Source organism: Protopterus annectens, chromosome 2.part0, assembly GCF_019279795.1.
Source record: "Protopterus annectens isolate FY-2018-M chromosome 2.part0, PAN1.0, whole genome shotgun sequence".
Classification (NCBI taxonomy): Eukaryota; Metazoa; Chordata; order Ceratodontiformes; family Protopteridae; genus Protopterus; species Protopterus annectens.
This window is the reverse complement of record NC_056728.1, coordinates 1,675,781,594-1,675,801,973: the sequence shown is the minus strand read 5'-3', so window position 1 is coordinate 1,675,801,973 and position 20,380 is coordinate 1,675,781,594.

Sequence of the window (20,380 nt, the reverse complement as noted above, 5' to 3'; positions counted from 1 at the left end):
ATACATACACCACATAGTTGTTTTGCTCTTTATCTTGAAATATACAAGTATTGGTATTATATCTGTAAATTAGTTGATGAGTTTTTGCACTTTTAACTACTTTGAAGTGCTGTTGTTTTTGCCACTGTATTGAAATGTTGAGCTGAATCCCGATCCATCCACAGCTAGATAAGTATTCCTTGTTACTGTTTAAATTAAGCTGTTTGACTGTTTTTTGAGATCTGATGAAGCATGTTTTTACATGTGAAAGTGCTTATCCGTTGAATATACAATAAATTTGTTTGATTTTTAGAGCCTGGTGGTCCTGCCTTTTGTCTTCATTTTGGATTCCTTACAATTTCTTGGCTTGGACCTCTGGGTAGCAGGATACTTGTTTGCTTTTCTGTTACTGTTTATTTTTTTTGGTATACCTGCGACCACATGGCTTAAAAGTTATCTCCTGAAACAGATTCTGTTCTGGTTAGAGCTGATTTGGATATCCATTGGCATAATCTTACCAAACAGCAGACTAACGCTCTTTTGAGTCTTGCTCTGGATGGTCCGTCTACATCTTTTCTGAGTACTTCAGGGAATGTGAATGAGTTCACAGAGCTTCTTACGACTCTAGAGAATGATTTATACAAATTACAACATCTAATTTGGCAGCATCGGCACTTTGAAGCGTGCATTCATTATCGCGTAGCTCCTCGTGGTATGCGAGTGTTGTACATGCCTACTTATGGGGATACTTATCCCGACCTACTTAAAAAGTGGCAAAGTCTGAACATCAAAGTTGGCTTCCAATATATGTCTCTCCTGATTGAGTATTTTACCCCTATCGAGAGAGAGCTGAGCGATAAGGTGGAGGCTTTGAATAGAGATCTATCTACTCGCTTTCAAGGTGAGGTGTTTTACAACATGTTGTCAACTTTATATGTTAATGTCACTTCATATGGCAATAAATTGCAACATACCAAACAGCAAAAGATTCTGCGTGATTTTCGGGATTTTTTCAGTTGGGAATGTTTTCGTATGGCCCAGGTTTGCCGCTAATCATAGCAGCAATGACACTAGACATGCACGCTCTACCCATGCAGTTAGTGTTGTTCCGGCCACAACAGCAATTCCTTCTAGCAGTTCCATAGTGTCAGGAATCTCTGGTGATGGAGATGCCTCAAATGATGGTACTACAGCTGCCATAATTACACCTTCTATTTCTGCTGATTCTTTTGATTCCGTGGGAGTGCCACCCCTTTTAATTTCTGGGCAAACACCACCACCTAACCAACTTGGTTTCCATGCTACTTTGAACATGGATATGGGAGCGAAATCTAAACATATGGCTCCACTTAATATGGACAATTTTTTACCTCTACCCACAAGAAATCAGACAAGATCACCAACGAGAAGATCCAGCTGGGGACGACGAAAGAGAAAGTTATCCGGAGATGACAACAGTGTGGATCAACGGACCAGAAAGTAAATGGACTTGTTTTTAACTTGTCTAACTCTGCTCTCACTACAGCAGAATATACTTTGTTAAACAAGGGTCCCCAAAATCCGGACAACACCAAGAAAGGAGGGGGGGGGTGTCCATATTCATAAAGGACACCCACACCTCAAGGTTGGTGGCAACGCACGATGCATCGGATACCATCCAGGTGCAATTAACCATAGGCAAGACTGCTCTGCAATTTGTAGCATGTTACAGGCCACCCTCTCAAACTCAGGAACCTCACATGGCCTTCCTGAAAACATTGGAGGGGATAAATGTATCTCCAAACACCATCATACTAGGTGACTTCAACTACCCTAATATAGACTGGGAACACTACTCAAGCCCAAACACTCTAGCCCAAAGGTTCCTGGGTTCATAAACTCAAATGCCATGGAACAACTAGTCACCATCCCACAAGAGGAGAAAACATACTTGATCTCATCATCACGAACATGGGATCACAATGTTCAACACCGGAAGTATACCCCTCACTGGTGAGATCAGATCATATACTAATCTCGCTGGAGGTCCTCATCCCCCCACCTGAAATAAAAAGGCCACAGTGAAAAACTTCTCAAAAGCCGACTTCACACTTCTAAAACTAGTGTGGTCTCCTTTAAGGCCCTGAGCCAGTGGTAAACATTACTCAAACCGCTGAATCACTTACAAATGCCTTCTACCAGCACCTACAGGATTGCATGGATCAGGCAATCCCAAACAAAACTAAGACTCTTTGTACCAAAGACAAGCGTCCAGTCTGGTGGACCCCAGCCATAAACAAGCTCTACAACAAAAGGAGGAAGCTACTACAAGATAGAGCAAAATCCTTGAAAGGTAGGACACCTTTGATCATTATAAGTAAAAAACTAAGAGCTCTCATAAAATCATCCAAGGCAAATTTTGAAAGAAAAATCGCCAAGGACTCAAAAGACAATCATAAGGCCTTCTTTAGCTATGTTAGAAACCTAGGAGCAAACTCCCAGATATGCTCAGAATTAGTTCAAAATGATGTGAAGATTACTGAACCTACACACATTGTCAACATACTGTCTGACAGGTTCAGTGCAAACTTCTCCCCCCCCTCCCCCCCAAAAGGAGAGATATCTATACCAGAGGATTGTAGCCCCCCAAACATCTCCAACGCCCAGCTGAGAACTGCTCTCTGCAAAGCAAAAACACAGCATCCATGGGACGGATGGTGTCCCGGCTGTGTGCTCCACGAACTCAATGAGGAATTAAACCCGCAGTTAGGACAGCTGTTTAATCTTAGCCTCACCTCAGGATCATTACCCAAGGAGTGGCGCCGGCGACTGTGGTCCCACTTCACAAGGCGGTGCCTCCACCGACCCTGGAAATTACCGTCCCATTAGCTTGACAAGCCTTATCTGCAAAGCCATGGAGAGGATCATAATGGAACTCATAAATAAAGACATAGGGAACTTGCAGACTTTGGATCCAACCCAGTTTGGCTTTGTCAAAAGCAGATCATGCCTTTTAAACTTGGTTGACTTTTTCGAGACAGTCACCAAGGCCATTGATGAGGGAAAGGCAGTCCATACAGCCTATCTTGACCTGGCAAAGGCCTTCAACACAATACCCCACTCAGGTATCATCGAAAAACTCATCAGCTTGTGATTGATACCCTGCTTTTGGACAAGGCTATTAGAGGAATTTGGGATAATTTATATGATCTCCTAATGTGTAGGCAAATTGACTACCAACTCTGTTCTTATTTATGTGTTGAACATCTACTAGTTCATTTAATAAAAGGTCTGCCTAAGGCACATAAGTCTTTGACATCTCCCCCAATGAGACCTACTGTATCTGGCGGTGGCTGGGTGACAGAGACCATGTCGGTATATGTTGAACATCAGTTGGGTCCATTAGTTAAAAAGATTCCTACTATACTTAAGGATACTCTCCAACTGTTGGATGACATTGAGATCTATAATTGTGATCCCACATGTTCAAAATGTGTTCTGGTTACATTAGATGTTAAGAACCTATTTGCATCTATTCCTAATGATTTTGGACTTGAAGCTGTTAGGGAGGTTCTTACTAACTATGAAAGCATGTCTAATGAGGAGACTGTGCTTATTACCACATTTCTAGACATGGTGCTGACCAATAATATTTTTATTTTTAATGGTCAGTTATATTTACAGCATTGAGGTGTTGCAATGGGTACCCCCTGTACGAACTCCTATGCTAATCTTGCCATGTATCATTGGGAGAAGGCTTTTTTGATTGACCATTAGGGGTTTTCTAACATTCTCCTTTATCAATGTTTTGTCGATGATATTTTATTTTTATGGAAAGGGGATGAAGGAGGGTTGAATGATTTTGTTGCTTACTTGAACTCTACAACCCATTTCTTAGAATTCAGTATGGCTTCTTCTTGTGTTTCTGTAGATTTTCTTGATATTACCATTTATCAAGACTCTGCTGGACTACCGAGTACGAAACTATATCGGAAACCCTGCTGGACGAATGCTCTATTGCATTTTAATAGTATGCATCCCAGGATGACCTTTTCCAACATTGTTAAGAGTCAATATTATAGACTGAAGAGAATTTGTAAAGACCCAGATGATCTGTTATTAAAGCTGGATGAGTTAGATAAGTTATTTTTGGACAGGGGCTATAAAAAGTCTATTTTAGTAAATGTAAGAGAGGAAGTAATGGGCTCGAATGTCTCCTCAACAAGAAACATGACTGGTTATGATAGTAGCAATAGGCTTCATTTTGTCACCACCTATACAGGAGATATCAGTTATACTGTAGAGGTGGTCAAGCGCAACTGGCATGCCCTTCTATTGGACCCAGCCACTGCCAGGATAGTTGGGAGGTCTCCATGTTTCACATATAGAAATAGTAACAATTTGAAATGCATCTTATGTAAAGCTGTGGTGGGGTGTCCCAATAATAGTTTGATTCAAAAACAGGAGTTTGAGTCATGGGACTTTTTCATGTAAACATTGCAGGATGTGTAGTGTTATAACTGTTGTTCAGAATTTTGACCATCCTGTTCTAAACTACAGGTTTGTTCCTAGATTTATTGCTACTTGCAACAGGGTTAACTTAGTATATCTTGCATCTTGTAATTGTTGTACCTGTTTCTGTGTAGGCAAGACTACACAAAGGTTGAGAGAGAGGATTTACAATCACTTGTATGACATCAAAAATTCAAATCAACAAAATGCATTAGCTAAACATGTGGCTAACTTCAGTACCCACACTTTTAGCTTTAGGGTTCTGCAAATAGTGCTGATTAATATGAGAGGGGGCAAGTTGAACAATCAACTAGAGTTGGTAGAAGTTAAGTGGATTTTCAGACTACGTGCCCATATATTTCCAGAGCTTAATAATCATGTTAGTCTTAAACCAGCCCTGATAGCACGCCCAGTAAAATAATAATATGTAATGAAATAAAATATAACTAGAGTAAGTTAAGGTGGGATTAGATGAAGTTAAGTCATTATCAAAGTATAGTAATATTGTTGTTTGATTCATGACCATTCTATAGCTTATATTGTAACTGGTAAAGAGAATTCTTTGAATTTTCTGCAATTTTTATTTTTATTTTATTTTTTCTTTATCTATTTATATTTATTTGAAGTACATATGTTATGTCTTGGTTTTATGTTTACATATATTTTTACATGAATTTATATACATATACGTCTATATAACTATGTTAGGTTATGTATGTGTGTGGCTGTTGAATATATACACACAATCTCCTATTGCTTGCTTAACTTGGATTTTATTCTGTTTCTAGTCAGCATTTGCCTTATTGCTGAAGGGGTTAATTAATTAGTTAATTAATCAATTAATTTGATTTTTCTGCTGTGAACTGGATTGGTTAGCAGTATTTTAAATCTGTTTAAATTAAGCTGTTTGACTGTTTTTTGAGATCTGATGAAGCATGTTTTTACATGTGAAAGTGCTTATCCGTTGAATATACAATAAATTTGTTTGATTTTTAGAGCCTGGTGGTCCTGCCTTGTGTCTTCATTTTAGATTCCCTACAATTTCTTGGCTTGGACCTTTGGGTAGCGGGATACTTGTTTGCTTTTATATTCCTTGTTACTCTGTTGCACTTTATCTTAAAATATATGTGTTGCTTTTATATTTGTGCATTATTTGCAAAGTTATTGCATTTTTATTCCTTTAAAGTTCTGCTGTTTTTACTGTAATTAACTTTTGAGCTCTGCACTTGGGCTTGCTTCTAAGCATTTGGTGTTTGGATTAACTCGGTTATTTAGTGCACTTTGGGCTTTTCTTTAGTGGTTCTAAAGTTAGGAAAAGTTAGGTCTGCCTTCTAAAGAGAGTAGACAGTAGCCTTGTCTCTTCTGTGTCAAGAATCACTCCAGAAACCTTAGAGTGTGATCTTTTTCTGACTGGCCAGTGGGCTATTTTGCTTGTTTATTGTTTCTCCCTGACTGAGGCTTTCTGCTGAATCTAGACACACCTATTGCTAGATAAGTAATTTAAAGTTAGAAAAGTTAGGTCTGCCCTCTAGTAGCAGTAGAATAAAAGTTAAGGTTCCAAGTGGTGGAAGCAGCCTGATCAAAGCTAAACCAGCCTGTGGACGCTGAGAGGCCCCAGCTAAGGTTCACTCTCCTTCCTGAACCAGCTGTAGAGCTATTTGTTTTAGTTTTTCTCTAGTAGGAGTAGAGAGTAAACTGGTCTCTTTTGTGTTATATAATCCCCGAGAAAACCTTAAATTGTGCATGTTGGCTTGACCAGTAGACTGTTTTGCTTATTTACTGATTCTGTCTGCCTCTAAAAAGTCATTGTGTTTCTGCAACACTGTTCATTGTGCAGCGGTGGTCAGCAGTGCCATATATAGACACAGATGCTTAGAATCTCAATTTATCTATAAAACTAGCCGTAAGGGCTCCTGAGTACATAATTACCCAACTAGCACCAGGTTTGCACAATAAGTATCATTGCTTCATGAAATTAGAGTATGATTATCTTTCGTAGGTTAAGTACTAAACTTTTAGGCCTAACCAATTTTTCTTTCAAAAATGAGAATCATATGCTGTACCTTACGACTCTGAGGTAAGCACCTTAACCATTAAACCAGCCCTTACATATCCAAATAGCATCCAAGCAAATCTGTCACAAACTCCTCTAGTACTTCCTTACAGTGGTTACACACAGGAACAAAGAACCAAAGGTTTCTGCATCATTGATTTTACCCTTACTCAAATATGAGCTTTGCTAGCCCTTGTAACCCACTACATAAATATCTGAAACCACGAATGTGCACTTTCCTACTGTCTCTGTAGCCAGCTTGGTAGAAATGGGCATCCTGAGACAATATAGACATTGTCTTATGTTTTCTGACAACCACCTAATTCTTAAACAATCTAATATATCATGTCAGAGATGTAGTAATACAGTGCCACTGGAGGCAAGGCTCACACATACATCCACTACAAATACCAAACAGATTGTCAGAAACACACACCATCACACAATACCTGCCCCTCCACACACACACAAAATACAGGGCAAACACATAGACCCACATTTGCTGAGGCTCTTAAAAGTAATCTAACCAAATTCAAACCTCAAAAGCCTCCCAGATACAGTATTTACAATAAGCATCCTCAGCAACTTCAAGAACCAAAGCATCACCCACCATGACACATTCAGCCTCAACTCACGGTGTCTCAACATCTAACCCAACATGGCATATCACCACATAATCCCATATTTTGAATATAGGAGACTCCATTGTGAGGCACATCAATGTCCCACTCACCAGGACTGAGCAAGGAGAGGGTCATGGTCAGTTACCAATCAGGGGCCAGGATCTGCCAGATCACATATGCACTCAGGTTGTTCAACCACAAATACTAGTATGATTCAATTATAGTCCATGAAGGCATAAGTAACTTGAGATGTACCTCCCTGATCTATATAAAGAAAGACATGATGGAGGTTTCAGACTGTGTCTAAGGCGGGTATGAGCCTAGCACTGAGCATCACTCTACTTTCTACAAGTAAGATACTGTGATGCCCATGCACTGGCCCAGTAATCAAGGAGCCTCAATCCTCACCAATAGCACCAGTGAGGGGCATGCACATTGGGAAGGATAACAAGTACACACACAGTAAAGTACAATTTCCCTTAAGAGCACACAGAGATCACAGTCAGTCTGGGGCTGGTTTCTCCCTTTATCTCCAGATCCCCAGTAAGACTCCCCACTGGCACAGCTATAGGGTACAGATCTCAGCCTGGTGGTCAAGCCAAAACCTCCAGCCTCTGTCCAGCTAGTGCTTCGTGTCCCTGCCCAAGTAGCTAACACACACACACGCACACACACACACACACACACACACACACACACACACACACACACACACACACACACACACACACACACACACACACACACACTTTGAGATATGAGTTATATACAACACACAGACACTCCTGGGGAAGGCTGGCACAGGTTCTTCAGCTATGCCCCCTTCTCTCCAGACTATAAGGTAGAAATCACTGCCACCAACCACTAATATCAGCTACTATAAGGCCTTTCCCAAAGGGTGACCAATTTCACTGTGCAATATTACTGTTATCCAAATAGTAAGTGTGACTCAGGTCTAAAGCTATTGGAGTGGCTTGGACAGTATCACCGAATACATGTAAAGTACTCTAGGAGCTTAGATTATCTCTACACAAAACAGCCACAATTGAAAGGTTTAAAAATATTTAATAATAATAAAAACACAAGCCAGTACTTATTACTTCAACAGAATGACATTACAGAGTTCAGAAATCACAGGAGAATGCTTTAAAATAATACTGTAGAATAGTCTGACATAAATATAGAAAACAGCTAGACTAATCAGGTTATTTCTATCTATCTCTAAGAAAAATCACTGTTCTAAATAAATATGTTACAGAGCAAAGGCAGAGTGCTGGTGAGTTGATGTCTTCAAACAAAATCCAAAATGCCCAAATCTTTCTCTCTGAGAAAGACTTAAATTGACAAACATCCAGTACTGCTGAGTCATTTCACATTACATCATTTTTATCACTTCTTTAATTCCCAGGCTAACAGAAACTCAAAATTTACATTTCTTAGTAAGCTGCACCTGGCCAGGAAGCCACAGCAATAAAAGACATTATACATGTAAATACCTTAGTAATTATCTCTTAAATCAAGACAATAGAAAGAATTTCCTGTCCCAGACATCCTGTCTCCAAGCTTGAGATCAAAAAGTCATACAATATTTGATTTATTAGCTTTCTTCCAGCAGAGTGCACTATGGTTGCATTTTTGAAGCTCAGTATAACATATAGTTTAATCCTACCATATAGTTCTCTTTACATTTGTAGAACAAGCCTGTGGATTACATTAATATTTACAAAGACATAGAATTATTTACAAAATTCTATCTAGCTAGGCTGGCAGCCTTCACAGATACCACAATATAAACAAAAGATAAGTGACTTCAATAATTGGTTTAGTATTTGGTGTCATTTGAAGGGGTACAATATTTGTCAGCCTAGGATGATATGGTTAGCAAACTATGTTGCTTTGCCAAGCATGGTCTGCACCTGTTCCGTCTAAGCTGTCCATCCCAGAGTGCCTTTTTTATGGATTGCAAACCTAATAAACCATTAGGCATAGCTAAACCAACCTAGGATAATATAAATAATTTACTGCTCAGTGCCAGAAGTATAAACTAAAATCTCCACTCCCTGCAAGTTCTCCTCACCCTGGAAAAAGTAGTTATCTGTGTAGTTACTGAGACATGGTTTAAAGTCACAGAAAGTGCAGGGCTATAGTGTATTCCACACATTTAGATCAGTTACTGCACAGATAGGAAGAAAATGTGGAGATATCTCAATTTATATAAAAAACAAACATACCTAAAACACACACACACACACACACACACACACACACACACACACACACACACACATATATACACACACATACCTTAAGGTTAATCAGTCAGTATGATGCACTTGAGTTTCTCCGTGTACAATTCATCTTAAATAAAGTCGCATACCATATTCTTGTGAGCTATACATACCCGTCTATAACCCAGAAAACCCATGTCACTAACTTAAATGAACTGGAGTCACTCTACATTCAGCCCAACACCTTATTCATGGGTAACTTCAGCTACCCCAATATAAACCGGGAATATAATACCTGACCCCAAATATGTAGGCCAAAACATTTCTGGAATTTGTCAACATAAATGCCACAGACCAACAAGTCTATAAGCCTATGAGGGGCATCAGCATCCTAAACCTCATGCTCTCCAACATGGGGAAACTTTGAACCCCCACAACACCCCCCCCCCCCAGTGTAATATCCTCACTGCCCAGGTTGGACTACAGACTATAAAGCTATCTCCTTCAAAGTAAAAATGAAACCTGGAACTTTTGCGAATTATTCCAAGGCAAACTTCCTACTATTAAGTGACATTCTAGAAAAATTTCAAGTCCCCCAAACCCAGGAAACACCATTACTGATGTGGAATTGTTCACAAAAACCTTTTGCAATCATGTATACAGCTGCATACAATACCTATCCAAAGTTTGCACAGGATAAACTCATGAAACAAGTCACTCTGGTGGAATCCCAATGTCAATAGGTTGTATAACGGGGGTAGAAAATTATGGCCAAAAATATGAGGTGCAATGCCCAGCAGATTAAGAACTCCCTCATCAAACTAAATAAGCAACTTAGGGGACTAATTAAGTCTACCTATGCCAAATTAGCGGTAAAAGTAGCCTCTTGGGATAAGAGTAATCACAAAGCTTCCTTCAACTATCTCCATGACCTCAAAGGAAGTTCACAATAATGTGCTGAGCTACTTGTAAATGGAGCCATTTGTACTGAGTGGGAGGCTATAGCAAATCTACTAGACAATAAATTCAATTCCATTTTTACCTCACGTTTTCCACCAGACACCTCTCATGAAATACCCCAACCATAATTCCCCCAACTATCACTAGGAAACAGGTCCTCAATGTACTATCCAAGGCATGAAGCATGACCAACCAGGCTCACCAGAATCAGTATTTAATCATAGCCTACAAACAGGCCTTGTGCTGAATGAACAGAGGACTGCAACTACTACCCCATGCATAAGGGCATGCCATCCACAGACCTGGGAAACTATTAACATAAGCCTGACTTTTCTGATATGTAAAGCCATGGAAAGAATTATAACATATATGATAAATAACAACAAAGGAAACTTTCAGACACTAGATCCAACCCAGTTTGTTTTCATTAAGAGCAGGTCATGCCTACTCAACCTGATGGAGATCTTCAAGAAGGTTTCCCTGGCAATGAACAAGGGCAAATCATTTGACACAATACCCTACTCTGGTATTGTAGACAAGCTCACAAAATTAACTATAACACCCCTACATCACTCATTGGATAGTCAGCTTGCTCACAGATAGGTCTCAAGAAGTCAGAATAGTGGAACCTGCCATCACAAAAAGGCCAGTCACTATCAGAGTTCCCCAGTCTAAAACTGAATGCCAAGAAATGTGTAATAGTGTCTTTCAAAAAGACTGCCATCTCTGGATATTACTACATTGACAATGCATCCTTAAGAGTAAACACAGTGGTCAGGGGTTTCAGAATGGGGTCTATATTATTACCTCAAACAGGCAGCATATCGAATACATCTCCGTCGACACATAAACGCTGAACTACTTATTCAGTGAACCACCAAACCATCGAAACTGACAACATCAAACGTGTTTGTTGTCCAGCAGTGTGATTGTGGAGATGAGGAAATATATCCTTTTCCCCACTGTAGTGCAGTCTCTGTGTTGGTATATTTAAGTAGGGGGGTGGGGGCACCACGCCCCACATAAGGGGTGCAGGGGGCTTGCCCCCTGCAAAAAGTGTGTCAATGTAGTTTTACTTTGTTAGGTTTCACTTACCTGAATGGCACTTTTCATGATGTGATGCGTTCAATGTTTACATGTTCGATAGTTTGATGGTTCACTGAAATTGTAGTTCGTCGTTTATGTGTCAACGGAGTTGTACTCAATATACTGCCCGTTCGAGGTCATAATATAGACTTGAAATGTATGTGGACAGAGATTTGGCCTTACTGTAGTAAGGAAATCATTCTGTGTTGTGCAACTTATAAGTAAGGGTATAGCATCCAGGTCCAAAGATATCATTGTTCATTGTACTCGGCCTTCATTACAGTAATCATTGTGTAAATGCCCCTTCCATATGTGCTTGACCAGCATATGCAATAATTGAAGCATCCACATTGGTTCCTCACAAAAAGAGTATATGTTGTAGACAATATGTCCTAAATGAACCACCTCAATGTCCTGTTCATATCCTTAGTCTCTTTCAGACTCCTGAGAGGTGATCTATGCCTTACCTACAAAGCATACATTCCACCAGCCATGATGGAACTATTGCATATCTACAAAGCAAATAGCATCAGAAATGCCGATATAGGGACCTAAACCTTACCTGCAACAAAAGTAAGGCCTGTTGGAGGGACATGTATATGTCTCAAAGATTACCTTTTCTCTGTAACATGGTTCCCATCCATATGAAGCAGAGTTCTTCTCTGAACTTATTCAAACACAAACTGGGCCATCAGATGGGGAATCATAAACTTACATCAGGTATGGCACCTGTGTTTCTGTTAGAAGGAAGAAGCTGGTAAATGCTTGACTACTTATGCCCAAGTTATATATACCACTCATAAGAAACTATGGTACCAGAACCTATCCAATATATTTGGGAAGCATGGTTAGGCTTAAAAAAGATCCTTAAGAGTCACTGGCATAATAGACAGCTATAAACCCACATTTGTCTTGTTTGTGTCAATTTCAGAATGAAACTAAGATATTTTTTACAGAGAAATGTGAAAGTACAGTTTATATATTTTTGGCAGAGCTCATATTTCTTATTTGAGTCAGCCACCAGATACCAGGAAGTTATTATATTCAGTAAAAAGCACAACAGCCTAACAAAACTGAATGAGAACTTAATAAAATGGATGTGTTGTGGTAACAACATACAATTCAAGCAGGAGTGAACTCTGCTATGAAAATACTGAACACTGAGGGAGTATCTGAAAAGAACTGTGGCAGCCCATTTTGGATCTGCTCCCCCAGGCTTTTGCATTGATTCTTACAGTAAGTTTATATATATATATATATATATATATATATATAGTTGCTCGAAAATATCAACTCTTGCACATATCATGATTATTATTTGTGATATCATGAAACAGCTCAGTACTTTGCTTCTTCATGATGGCCTGAATGCCAAGTATTGTGCTCCCCTCCATTCCAACACTTAGCTGATACCATTAACCACTCAAATTAGACCTTCTAAAAGGTATCCCAACCTGCAAGAGGAGGGCAACATTTTGTACTTGTCCATATATCATGCCTGCTATTAGGTGACTCATGTGCAGGTATGATTAGCTCTGCCCGAATTATCACGTGACTTGGTCAACCCCTGAACTTCAGCTGTTCTGTGCGGCCTATAATCTCATTTTTCATAGCCTTCCAACATTTTCCTGTTTTAAAAGGTAATTAAAGAGCTACCTAGAACAGCGGTCTTGCCTAATCTAAATTTTCACCCTGGCCTTTTACTTAGAATGCCATTTTGTCTTTAGCCAATGTTACTCTACTACCAGTTTGAACATATCATTTCCTATCTCCAGTTTTAGGTTTAAGGTAAGTACTTTTACATAAATAAGCTTTTTTTAACAGCCTTCAGCTGATACATCTTCTCCATCTCAGTCAAAATGCTGACCTTCACCAACATCTTCAAGTCTGTTGATTTATCTGTCAGGATACTTCACCCACTCCATCCATCAGTAACTCACTACTTGACATTTCACTGCAGTTTCAGAGTGTAAAATATTATGCCTATCTAATTCTATGTTAGATGATCCATTAATGTCAGCAGCTGTTTATTGATGTGGCTATATCTAATTTAGAATGTTTACAATGCCTTCATGTCTCTGTAATTTGCTGCTTTGTTATTAGGCAGTTATATGTAGTGAGGGCTACACCATTTGTAACTTCAGGCAAGTGAGTCTGTATTACATTATGCAATTTTTATTTGTTTTTACACTGTAAATAATGTAATTTTTTGGTCCCTGATGCTTGCCATCCATCACCCATCAATGATCTATATAAGCCATTCGTTCTCCATAGGACCAAGGCTTGCTCCAACTAATCCACCCCACAGGATGGGTCAGTCATGAGGCAATCACCCTGGTATTCACTTTTTTTTTTGGCCCTACCTACATTTGTTGTCACATACATCCATAGAAAGGCATGTAATGCACTTTGTTGTGTAATTTTCCATGTCTCTGCAAGTGACTCAACCAAAGCCCTGCCCCTTTCCCTTACAGACAACATTCTCACATGACCCTGATCTCTACCAGTGGTTACCAAGACAAGTGGCCCAACCCCAGTCCTTCCCACCAGATGGGTGAGCCATCTGCTCACTCCCATCTACAGCCCAGCTCCTCCATCTAGATTTCCACAGGGCTTCATCCCTCTATACTTCAAAGCCAGGAATGTATAAAATGTAATGTTGATTGTCTGTTTTTTAATACTTAATGTAATATTTTTTATTTCATATTGTGCTAGCTCATGGCTAAAAAGGGTCTTCATGATCCAGCATGCTCACACTTGTCTGCTCAGAAAATACATAAACGGATGGATATATTGAGAGACAGACAGACAGACAGACAGAGGAGATCTCTCTCTCTCTCTCTCTCTATATATATATATATATATATATATATATAGGTTTACCTTCAAAATGTCATGGTTGACTAGTGCAACACTGTAATGTTCAAAAGTATCTTTTCAAAGATACGTATTAGAGAAAGTAAAAATGCCAAACCCACAACAGCGAATGATAGTGCACATTCTCTCTTGTGAATTCGGCATTTTGAGTGGAGATCACACTATAGTGGGGATCAGGAAACATACCCTTTCCCTCACTGTAGTGTGATCTCAGAGTTAGTATATATAATTAGAAGGGGGTGTAGGTGCAGGGGGGCAGGGGGCTTGCCCCCCTGCATAACAGTTGTCAGAGACATGCAAAATTGACGGATGTTTCGCACAAAGCCGACATTCCCTGAGTGTCAACTTTCTTCGAGTACCAGTCTTGCTCTTCTGAGCATTCAATGTTACCGTTCCCGACATTTCGAGTCGGGTAAATAAACAGTTGCACAAGTGTGTTGTGACATTTTAAAGGTAAACCATATATATTAATATATATATATATATATATATATATATATATATATATATATATATATATATATATATATATATATATATTATATAAAATAAAAGCTGCAATCTCTGTTAGTAAAACTGAGCATTTTTTTCATGTATAATTATCTAATGACAAGTCTCTAAAGCAGTTCCAGACTAGACATGAATAAAGGAACTCATTCAATTAAGGAAGACAACACTTCTGCTTCCAGTCTCAGAATACTAGAGTTTGGATATTGTCAATCATTTTTATTCATTGCTTGACAGGTTCATTCAAAGGTATCCATCTCATCTAATGCTGCCCACCCACTCTCCACTAGTCAACAAAAACAAATAGTAACTTGTGGAGGAAATAAGGCACCAAAAGATGATTTTACCAAGGTTTTAATAATCCACAGCACGCAAACAGCTTTCCAACGAAATTTACACCAAGGTTCACAGCACTAATGCAAAATCTGGCCACTGCGTTTTCGTTTAGGTCACTTCCTCAAATGCAGTTCAATAATCAATCAGGTCATATTCTTCAGTATTTATTCTCCACTAGTACCTAGACAGGGGCTGACACCTCTCAGTATTCTCTATCCAAACTTCAAAGCAGTCATGCAGAAATCTGTCATTTACCATTCTTTCTACCTTCCTTTTTGTAAACCACTTGTTCTAGTGGGGGTCATATTAGTAAACAACTGAGTTGGCTAGACCAGAGTTCACTTAATACAGCAACCTCTGGGTTCCACATACATTCCCAGGAGAGTTGAGAGCTATAATCTCTCCAATATGTCCTTTTTTAGTTCTAGGGTCTCCTCCCAGTGTTTCATGCTAATGCAACTCCCATTAGAAATAACTAGTGAATCATCACAGGCAGCCTTTTCCCACCTCAAGTGAGTCCACTTAACATGAAAGAGAAGGGGTTGTACCCCAAGATCCTCCTAGTTTGATGATGTCCTCAGTCTGTTGTGAAGAGTGAGCACAGCTATTCTGTGAGGAAATCTCATTTCTGTCTCTTGGACCCATGATCTTAACCTCACAGTCATTACAAGAAACTCCTGACTATATATGAGGATGGAGATGTAGACTGACCAGTACATCACTAGCTTTGTCCTAGGACTCACTTTTCTGTTTACTCCCATGCTCTGGTACAATGCCTGCAGTACTGCTACTTCTATGTCCATTCACTGATCAGTCTCCAAATCCTCTCTACCTTTACTTGTGAACAAGATTCCAAGATATTCCTCTGCCTGGATTTCTGTTCCCTTCTCATTTAGAGACTACAATCCATTCTTTTCTAAGCGGGAACCATGATCTCTGATTTGGAGGTGCTGAGTTTTGTCCCAGCCACTTCACAATTAGCAATGAACCACTTCTGTGCATGTAAGAGATCACAGTCACATAAGGCTAAGAGGACAGTATCATCTACAAACAATAAAGGTGCAACCTTCACATTCCCAAAATTCATACTCTTCAAATTTCAGTTTGTCTTGATATCATGTCCATGGCAATCACTAGCAGGAGTGGTAACAACACTTGGCAGGGTCCCACATCTGCTTTAAATGGGTCTAACTTAATATTCAGAATATGATCACAACTTTCACTCGTCAAATACAGTCCTCAAATGGCATGCAGCAGTGACCACATACTGCTATAGTATTTGCCAAAAGGAATTTCAATGTATGTGCTGTATTTATACCTTTTCCAAGTTTAAAGTCATGTACAGGCAGTAATGGCAAATTCACATGATCCCTCCAATATCTGCTCGAAGACAGAGATCTACTGTCCCTTGGCCAGGGTGGAATATGCACTGCTCCACCTGAATCTGCTATTGTGACTGAGCATTCATTAAAATAAAACATACTGTAAGCCTTGTATCATACTTTTAAGTTCAATAATCTCAAGACGTAATTTAGCACAGGGAATTCACTTTTGTAAACAGTTCAACAACCTTTCCAATCACTGTTTGTCTACTTCATCTCAGAGCTCTCATCATTCCACAGAGTTTAGGCTGCTTACAACTTCATTTTGTTACGGGTCTGCCTTAGTATGCTCACTGTCCAATTTAATTAAAGAATGTCCAGCTCTCCCTAATATCCTTACACAGTGCTAGTCTACTCCAAAATATTAGATGTAACAATCCACTGTTACAAGATGCATAATTAAAATATATACACACATATATATATATCATGGTGACTCGTTATATGCAATTAAAGCTGCCAAACTGGAAACACACTGCTTCTAGATATTAGATCATGCTCACCAACATCCTATAATTCTTTTGTCGCCATTCATTCTCATTATACTTTCTACTATTATTACCCCTTCTGTATCTCCTGCTTCTGTCACTCATTTCTACCTCTTCATTTTTTCTTCTCTTATCCTCCCAGTGCAGCTCACCTTCCCTAGTCCTGTATAGCCTGTTCCTAATACTCCTCCATTGTCTTGTCCATCTCTTCTTTTACGCATTATATTTCTCATTTTATACCTGTTGAATATAATATAATGTGATGCTACTCAGTAAAAAATTCCTTGTACACTATTTATTTTGTAAATAGTGTTTAGACTGTGTCAGTGTATTATTATTTCTGTGCATGACATCAGGTATGTTGTGTCTTCACTGACTCCTGTAATACTGTCTTACCTTCAGAAGAGTCCCACAAAGTTCTTACTTCTTTTATTTTTTTCTCACCTTGATTTGTCTGTCTCTTTTCTGCTTGTTTAGCTGTTCATTTTTTTTATCTGAATATTTTAAACAAATTTCAGGTGTTGTTATAGGAGTTTTCTCACCTTGAGTTATCTGTATCTTTTCTGTTTACTTAGCTGTTATTTTTTTTGATCTGAATATTTTAAAGAAATCTCAGGTGTTATGGGAGCATCAGCAGCCCTGTTTTTTGTTAATATTGTTTTATGGTGGTGGGAAAATGTATTTGTATTTTCATCTCTCCTTGCCAATTCTATAAAAATTTATTTGAGATTTTTGTAATATATTTTTATTTTATGGACATATACATATACATTATGGACATATACAGAGAAAGAGGTTGGCAAAGAAGAAGTGGGATTGTCAAAGAGATGAAGAAAGTAGACAAGAGTATAAGGAGATGAGGTGCATGGCAAAGAGAGAGGTGGTGAAGGCTAAGGATAAGGCGTATGAAGAGTTGTATGAAAGGTTGGACACTAAGTAGGGAGAAAAGGACCTGTACCAATTGGCTAGACAGGGGGACCGAAGATGTGCAGCAGGTAAGGGTAATAAAGGATAATGAGGGAAACATACTCACAAGCGAGGAGAGTGTGTTGAGCAGATGGAAAGAGTACTTTGAGGGGTTGATGAATGAAGAGAATGAGAGGGAGAGAAGGTTGGATGATGTGTGAATAGTGAATCATGAAGTGCAGTGGATTTGCAAGGAGGACGTAAGGATAGCTATGAAGAGGATGAAGAATGGAAAGGCTGTTGGTCCAGATGACATACCTGTGGAAGCATGGAGGTGTTTAGGTGAAATGGCAGTGGAGTTTTTAACTAGATTGTTTAATGAAATCTTGGAAAGTGAGAGGATGCCTGAGGAATGGAGAAAAAGTGTTTTGGTACCGATTTTTAAGAATAAGCGTGATGTGCAGAGCTGTAGTAACTACAGAGATGGATTAATGGGGGGGGGTGATGTTAAACATCAGACAGCTTTGGCTGAATCAAGATGGATGATTGAGTTTATGGCACACAGGGAACCAGGATTAAATGATGTCATTCCAGTTAAACCCACCCTTTTAAATAGGCGGGTTTTTCATTAGATGCCATTGGCTGTTTCATTCTTTAAAATGCTGTTTGTATAATGTGTCTTTGTCTGATGAAGGGTGTATCCCGAAAGCGCTTACCTAGTGTTTTTATCTGGATTAAATTTTACTTGATTTTATATACACAGCAGTGTCCTGTTGCTTTTCATTTGGAGTTGTTCGTGTTTTGGAGTTTCACCAGGACTTTGGCACAGTGTACAGGTTTTTTATTTGTATTTGGACTTCAGTATTTGTTACGCTATGTATGCTGTGAGGGACAGAAACAGAGGTGACATTTCTTCCCTGAATGTTGGTTCAGGTGAAGCAAGTAACTGTCGATGGAATAAGACGTTGATTATGAAGGATAATCCACTATTGAACTTGGGTTTTATGGTTAAGAAGGATGGACAGCAAGGTAAACCAGTACCGGTGGCTGTAGATAAAACTTTTGAGGACTTGCTACATGACCTTTCTTTTAAAATGAATAAAATGCAATGTTTACAATGGCAAACTTTCCATTTAGAAGCATGCCTCGACTATGGAATAGTACCTAGAGGCATGAGGATTCTATGTATGCCAGCCCAGGGAGATCGGTATCCTGATCTACTAGCGAGGTGGCAGACATTGAACATTAATACTAGCTTTCAATACATGAACCTTCTTAATGAATTCTTCGCTCCTGAATTAGAAGGGCTGAAATCTGAAGTCCAGCAATTACAAAGTAAACTAGATTCTGAGTTCACCGATGTAAAATGTGTGCAGCGACTGGAAGCGTTGCATGAATCTTTTCATAGCAATGCTGAGAAGCTGTGCAACACAAAAATGAGTAAGATCAAAAGAGATTTTGAAGACTTTTCCAAGGGGAACATCTTCGTTTGGCCGAGGTACAACCAGGCACAAATGGACAGTACCAAACGTACGGAAAGGAAGTCTGTAACATGTCCTTTTGGGGGGGGCGTGACCATGATTTACGTGGAAAAAGCGTGACTAACTCAGTAGGAACCAGCACAGATTTACTGTCGCTTGTATCGAATGAACAGAGCGTTAGTAGTGAGGAGGGGAATAGTGGAGAAAGCAATGCTTTACATGGAGCAAAAGTTGCTTTGGCAGCAACAGTTATTAAAGATAGTGCGACGCTTGCTCATGATATGTCTGTCAGTTCTGTTCTGACAGAGGGAACTAGTTCTGAAGGGGTGACTTCTTCGCCCACGGTTTCCTTGTCTATAACTTCTGTGGTTACTGAAGGATGTGAACACGCTTCTGGTGCACGTCCCAAGGTGGCTCAGGGGCATGCGAGTTTTTTGGACAGGCTACCAGCTGCAGTAAGAAAGAAAGGGGTGTGGAAGAGATCCCTAAGCGAGGACAGGGATGTGGACAAGAGAAGAAGGACTCTACATTGACTGTTCATGCTCATACTGGTATTGTTTACAATCTATCTTCTTATGTGTTAAACAATGATGAACTGACAGTACTGAACAAAGGATTCACCTTTGTACCGAGCAGGGTCTGCTCTTATAATGAAATCATTATGGATTTGATGCTGTTTTGTCGAAATGTTATGTTGAAGGTGATGTTTGGTAATACTGATAATAATAGTGTTTTTCTTAAAAAAACGAGTAGTTTTGTACCACCATTCACACCTGCATTGAATCTTTTTATGAATGGCTGCGAGAGAGATTTGATTAAATATTTTTCAGATAGCAATTTTACTAGATATTATAATTTAACTACAGCACAGAAAATGGCTTGACAATGTTTGATAGATAACAAAGACCTAACCATTAAAGGGGTTGATAAGGGAGATGCAGTGGTCGTTCTAGACACTGCATGGTACAATGAGAAGGTAAAAA